Genomic DNA, 7,825 nt, shown 5'->3' on the forward strand with positions numbered 1-7,825 from the left:
AGTCCCTGGGTTCGCGCCCAGGCTCTGTCGTAACCGGCCGCGACCGGGAGGTCGGGGCGACGCACAATTGGCCTAGCGTCGTCCGGGTTAGGGAGGGCTTGGTCGGTAGGGATGTCCTTGTCTCATCGCGCACCAGCGACTCCTGTGGCGGGCCGGGCGCAGTGCGCGCTAACCAAGGTTGCCAAGGTTGCCAGGTGCACGGTGTAGCCTCCGACACATTGGTGCGGCTGGCTTCCGGGTTGGATGCGCGCTGTGTTAAGAAGCAGTGCGGCTGGTTTGGTTGTGTATCGGAGGACGCATGACATTCAACCTTCGTCTCTCCCGAGCCCGTACGGGAGTTGTAGCGATGAGACAAGATAGTAGCTACTACAACAATTGGATACCACGAAATTGGGGAGAAAAAGGGGTAAAAAATGTTAAAAAACATTATTATTTTTTTTTTTAAAGTTTGCAGACGACACTACAGTGGTAGGCTTGATTACCAACAACGACGAGACGACCTACAGGGAGGAGGTGAGGGCCCTCGGAGTGTGGTGTCAGGAAAATAACCCCACACTCCATGTAAACAAAATTAAGGAGATGATCGTGGACTTCAGGAAACAGCAGAGGGAGCAGCCCCCTATCCACATCGACGGGACAGAAGTGGAGAGGGTGGAAAGTTTTAAGTTCTTCGGCGTACACATCACGGACAAACTGAAATGGTCCACCCACACAGACAGCGTGGTGAAGAAGGCGCAGTAGCGCCTCATCAACCTCAGGAGGCCGAAGAAATTTGGCTTGTCACCAAAAACACTCACAAACTTTTACAGATGCACAATCGAGAGCATCCTGTCGGGCTGTATCACTGCCTGGTATGGCAACTGCTCTGTCCACAACTGTAAGGCTCTCCAGAGGGTAGTGAGGTCTGCACAACGCATCACCGGGGGCAAACTACCTGCCCTTCAGGACACCTACACCACCCGATGTCACAGGAAGGCCAAAAAGATCATCAAGGACAACAACCACCTGAGCCACTGCCTGTTCACCCCGCTGTCATCCAGAAGGCAAGGTCAGTATAGGTGCACCAAAGCAGGGATCGAGAGACTGAAAAACAGCTTTTATCTCAAGGCCATCAGACTGTTAAACAGCCATCACTAACATTGAGTGGCTGCTGCCAACATACTGACTCAACTCTAGCCACTTTAATAATGAAAAAATGTATGTAATAAAGGTATCACTAGCCACTGTAAACAATGCCACTTTATATAATGTTTACATACCCTACATTACTCATCTCATATGTATATACTGTACTCTATACCACCTACTGCATCTTGCTTATGCCGTTCGGCCATCACTCATTCATATATTTTTATGTACATATTCTTATTCATTCCTTTACACTTGTGTGCGTGCATAAGGTAGTTGTTGTGAAATTGTTAGGTTAGATTACTTGTTAGATATAACTGAATGGTCGGAACTAGAAGCACAAGCATTTTGCTTCACGCGCATTAACATCTGCTAACCATGTGTATGTGACAAATAACATTTGATTTGATATTACCAGGGCCCAGTTTTTCAAAAGTTATCTATCCGGATGAATTATTTTGGCTATCGGATAGGATTAAATGCATAGAAATACAATGAATAGAATGGGCGTCCCCATTCAATTCAATGATTTGTCCATTCTATTGATTCTATTTATATGCGTTAACCCTATCTGATAGACGAAATACAGATAGATAACTTTTAAAAAACTTGGCCCAGGCCATTAGATTGTTGAACAGCCATCACCTGCCCGGTACTGTCCTGCACCTTAGATACTTTCTTGCACACAAACTCCCAGACACACACAAGTTCATACACACCTCATACACATGCAGACTCCTGCACTCACATAAACACATATGCCCATACTCACAACATACAAACATACTCACGCACACAGCCAACACTGCTGTCCCATGTATACAGAGACATTAAACACTGGACACTTTCCATTTCTTTTATACTTTTTTTCACACTGTATTTATATACTGAATTCTCGGCATAGCTCATTCTAATAAACTCAGTAAAAAAATAAAAGTCCTGTCAGTGTCAACTGCGTTTCTTTTCAGCAAACACAACATGTATATACAGTGCCTTGCGAAAGTATTCGGCCCCCTTGAACTTTGCGACCTTTTGCCACATTTCCGGCTTCAAACATAAATACATAAAACTGTATTTTTTTGTGAAGAATCAACAACAAGTGGGACACAATCATGAAGTGGAACGACATTTATTGGATATTTCAAACTTTTTTAACAAATCAAAAACTGAAAAATTGGGCGTGCAAAATTATTCAGCCCCCTTAAGTTAATACTTTGTAGCGCCACCTTTTGCTGAGATTACAGCTGTAAATCGCTTGGGGTATGTCTCTATCAGTTTTGCACATCGAGAGACTGAAATGTTTTCCCATTCCTCCTTGCAAAACAGCTCGAGCTCAGTGAGGTTGGATGGAGAGCATTTGTGAACAGCAGTTTTCAGTTCTTTCCACAGATTCTCGATTGGATTCAGGTCTGGACTTTGACTTGGCCATTCTAACACCTGGATATGTTTATTTTTGAACCATTCCATTGTAGATTTTGCTTTATGTTTTGGATCATTGTCTTGTTGGAAGACAAATCTCCTTCCCAGTCTCAGGTCTTTTGCAGACTCCATCAGGTTTTCTTCCAGAATGGTCCTGTATTTGGCTCCATCCATCTCCCCATCAAGTTTAACCATCTTCCCTGTCCCTGCTGAAGAAAAGCAGGCCCAAACCATGATGCTGCCACCACCATGTTTGACAGTGGGGATGGTGTGTTCAGCTGTGTTGCTTTTACGCCAAACATAACGTTTTGCATTGTTGCCAAAAAGTTCAATTTTGGTTTCATCTGACCAGAGCACCTTCTTCCACATGTTTGGTGTGTCTCCCAGGTGGCTTGTGGCAAACTTTAAACAACACTTTTTATGGATATCTTTAAGAAATGACTTTCTTCTTGCCACTTTTCCATAAAGGCCAGATTTGTGCAATATACGACTGATTGTTGTCCTATGGACAGAGTCTCCCACCTCAGCTGTAGATCTCTGCAGTTCATCCAGAGTGATCATGGGCCTCTTGGCTGCATCTCTGATCAGTCTTCTCCTTGTATGAGCTGAAAGTTTAGAGGGACGGCCAGGTCTTGGTAGATTTGCAGTGGTCTGATACTTCTTCCATTTCAATATTATCGCTTGCACAGTGCTCCTTGGGATGTTTAAAGCTTGGGAAATATTTTTGTATCCAAATCCGGCTTTAAACTTCTTCACAACAGTATCTCGGACCTGCCTGGTGTGTTCCTTGTTCTTCATGATGCTCTTTGCGCTTTTAACGGACCTCTGAGACTATCACAGTGCAGGTGCATTTATACGGAGACTTGATTACACACAGGTGGATTGTATTTATCATCATTAGTCATTTAGGTCAACATTGGATCATTCAGAGATCCTCACTGAACTTCTGGAGAGAGTTTGCTGCACTGAAAGTAAAGGGGCTGAATAATTTTGCACGCCCAATTTTTCAGGTTTTGATTTGTTAAAAAGGTTTGAAATATCCAATAAATGTCGTTCCACTTCATGATTGTGTCCCACTTGTTGTTGATTCTTCACAAAAAAATACAGTTTTATATCTTTATGTTTGAAGCCTGAAATGTGGCAAAAGGTCGCAAAGTTCAAGGGGGCCGAATACTTTCGCAAGGCACTGTATTTGTATGAACATTAGATTCAACAACTGAGACATAAACTGAACAAGTTCCAAAGACATGTGACTAACAGAAATGGAATAAAGTGTCCCTGAACAAAGGTGGGGTCAAAATCAAAAGTAACAGTCAGTATCTGGTGTGGCCACCAGCTGCATTAAGTACTGCAGTGCATCTCCTCCTCATGGACTGCACCAGATTTGCTAGTTCTTGAGATGTGAGATGTTACCCCACATTTCCATCAAGGCACTTGCAAGTTCCCGGACATTTCTGCGGAGAATGGCCCTAGCCCTCACCCTCCGATCCAACAGGTCCCAAACGTGCTCAATGGGATTGAGAGCCGGGATATTCACTGGCCATGGCAGAACACTGACATTCCTGTCTTGCAGGAAGTCACACACAGAATGAGCACTATGACTGGTGGCATTGTCATGCTGGAGGGTCATGTCAGGATGAGCCTGCAAGAAGGGTACCACATGAGGGAGGAGGATGTCTTCCCTGTAACGCACAGCATTGAGATTGCCTGCAATGACAATAAGTTCAGTCCGATGATGCTGTGACACACCGCCCAGACCATGACGGACCCTCCACCTCCAAATCGATACTGCTCCAGAATACAGGCATTGTGTAACGCTCATTCCTTCGACGATAAACACAAATCCGACCATCACGCCTGGTGAGGCAAAGCCATGACTCATCAGTGAAGAGCACTTTTTTGCCAGTCCTGGCTGGTCCAGTGGCGGTGGGTTTGTGTCCATGTCTGGTGAGGACCTGCCATACAACAGGCCTACAAGCCCTCAGTCCAGCCTCTCTCAGCCTATTGCAGACAGTCTGAGCACTGATGGAGGGATTGTGCGTTGCTGGGCGGATTGTGCATTCCTGGTGTAACTCGGGCAGTTGTTGTTGCCATCCTGTACCTTGCCCGCAGGTGTGATGTTCGGATGTACCGATCCTGTGCAGGTGTTGTTACTAGAGGTCGACCGATTATGATTTTTCAACGCCAATACTGATTATTGGAGGACCAAAAAAAGCCAATACCGATTAATCAGACGATTTTTTAATATATATATATTTGTAATAATGACAATTGCAACAATACTGAATGAACACTTATTTTAACTTAATATAATACATAAATATAAATCAATTTAGACTCAAATAAATAATGAAACATTTAAACCAAATTGAACATAATGCAAAAACACTGTTGGAGAAGAAAGTAAAAGTGCAATACGTGCCATGTAAAAAAGCTAACGTTTAAGTTCCTTGCTCAGAACATGAGAACATATGAAAGCTGGTGGTTCCTTTTAACATGAGTCTTCAATATTCCCGGTTTAGAAGTTTTAGGTTGTAGTTATTATAGGAATTATAGGACTATTTCTCTCTATACCATTTTGTATTTCATATACCTTTGATTATTGGATGTCCTTATAGGCACTATAGTATTGCCAGCCTAATCTCGGGAGTTGATAGGCTTAAAGTCATAAACACCACTGTGCTTCAAGCATTGCGAAGAGCTGCTGGCAAATGCAGGAAAGTGCTGTTGAATGAATGCTTACGAGCCTGCTGCTGCCAACCACCGCTCAGTCAGACTGCTCTATCAAATCATAGACTTAATTATAATATAATAAACACACAGAAATACGAGCCTAAGGACATAATATGGTAAAATCCGGAAACTATCATTTCAAAAACAAAACGTTTATTCTTTCAGTGAAATACGGAACCGTTCCGTATTTTATCTAACGAGTGGCATCCATAAGTCTAAATATTGCTGTACATTGCACAACCTTCAATGTATTGTCATAATTATGGCAAATTATTTACGGTCTTTGTTAGGAAGAAATGGTCTTCACACAGTTCGCAATGAGCCAGGCAGCCCAAACTTCTGCATATACCCATACTTTGCTTGCACTAAACAAAAGGGAAGTGACACAATTTCCCTAGTTAAAATTGCCTGATAACACAAATTTATTTTAACTAAATATGCAGGTTTAAAAATATATAGTTGTGTATTGATTTTAAGAAAGGATTTGATGTTTATGGTTAGGTACATTGGTGCAACAGTCCTTTTTTTGCGAATGTGCCTGCTAAATCATCACCGTTTGGCGAAGTAGGCTGTGATTCGATGATAAATTAACAGGCACCGCATTGATTATTTGCAACGCAGGACAAGTTAGTTAAACTAGTAATATCATCAACCATTTGTAGTTAAACTAGTGATTATGTTAAGATTGGTTGTTTTTTATAAGATAAGTTTAATGCTAGCTAGCAACTTACCTTGGCTCCTTGCTGCACTCGCTTGACAGGTGGTCAGCCTGCCACGCATTCTCCTTGTGGAGTACAATGTAATCAGCCATAATCGGTGTCCAAAAATTCAGATGACCGATTGCTATGAAAACTTGAAATCGACCCTAATTAATCAGCCATGCCGATTAATCGGTCGACCTCTAGTTGTTACACATGGTCTGCCACTGCGAGGACGATCAGCTGTCTGTCCTGTCTCCCTGTAGCGCTGTCTTAGGCGTCTCCCAGTACGGACATTGCAATTTATTGCCCTGGCCACATCTGCAGTCCTCATGCCTCCTTGCAGCATGCCTAAGGCACGTTCACATAGATGAGCAGGGACCCTGGGCATCTTTTTTTTTTTCAGAGTAAGTAGAAAGGCCTCTTTAGTGTCCTAAGTTTTCATAACTGTGACCTTAATTGTCTACCGTCTGTAAGCTGTTAGTGTGTTAACGACCGTCCACAGGTGCATGCTCATTAATTGTTTATGGTTCATTGAACAAGCATGGGAAGTGTTTAAACCCTTTACAATCAATGAAGATCTGTGAAGTTATTTGGATTTTTACAAATTATCTTTGAAAGACAGGGTCCTGAAAAAGGGACGTTTCTTTTTTTTGCTGGGTTTATATCTACTGTACATTGCATTTTCTGTTACACTGTTTGTACACACCGTGTATTTACATACTGGATTCTTGACATAGCTAATATATCTACTGCTGTACATACTGTATCATTTGCATAGCTTGCAATTTGGATTACTGTTAGTGTTATTTGTATTCTTTCTGACATTTCTTGTTTGAAATTTTACTGCATTGTAAGGAGCTAGTAACTCAAGCATTTCACTGCACCCGCTATAACATCTGCCAAACTGTGTATACGACCAATATACTTTTATTTAATTTTCCATTGCAGGTATCACGGTAAAGGCTAGCCCTGGATCATGACTCTCAGTTCCATTACATTACAAATAAGTCATTGTGCGATGTTGTTAATGTTAAGCCCCGACACTCGGTCTGAACATTAACACGCATCACTTGTGGTACGGTTTTGGAAGCATAAAGACCTTATCTTTCATATCAGCGAGAAATAATAATAACACATTTTTTTAAAGTTAAATTGAAAAGTCATTGACAATAAGAATTTGTTCTTAACTGATTTGCCTAGTTAAATAAAGGTAAAATAATAAATAAATAAAATTACCCACCGAGTTCTTAAACTACGGCAAGCAATATGGTTCAATGTGACATTAAATCAGTACAATCTACTTTTTAGTTTTATCAAATTACCGCCTTCTTGGACCAAGAATTGGGATCATGTATACTGTGCAAATGCCTATACAAAAAAATTGAGCAATGTACAACACAGCGAACTTCGCAAACGAGGCATTTGTTGTATGCACACGGGGGCCGCCATCTTTATTAACTTTCGCCTATTAGCTATCTAGCATGCTTCGACACCTGTGTGTAATAGAAGCCACAGTAGGGTCGAGCTGTACCATAATCTCTTAGAGTAGTCATCCCTTAGGGTCTCTATGCTGCCACCTACTGATATGTCATCTCTCAGTGCAGTGCATCTCTCAGGAAAAGTGGGGGTGTCGAAAGGTGAGAGCATTTAGAAAGGAACCATTATAAATGGGTGTTTTGAAAGGCGTCTTTTAACACTAGAAGCGCTGGAATTCCATAACTACTAGCACTGCCATGACTTGATATTTCAATTATTATTATTCCAAATATTCAATAATACATTAATGTAAAAAATACAATTATAAGTTAAGGTAGCTAGTCCCGTGTAGCTCAGGTGATAGAGTA

The sequence above is a fragment of the Oncorhynchus clarkii genome, chromosome 1 (assembly GCF_045791955.1).
Source record: "Oncorhynchus clarkii lewisi isolate Uvic-CL-2024 chromosome 1, UVic_Ocla_1.0, whole genome shotgun sequence".
In the NCBI taxonomy this organism is placed as follows: Eukaryota; Metazoa; Chordata; class Actinopteri; order Salmoniformes; family Salmonidae; genus Oncorhynchus; species Oncorhynchus clarkii.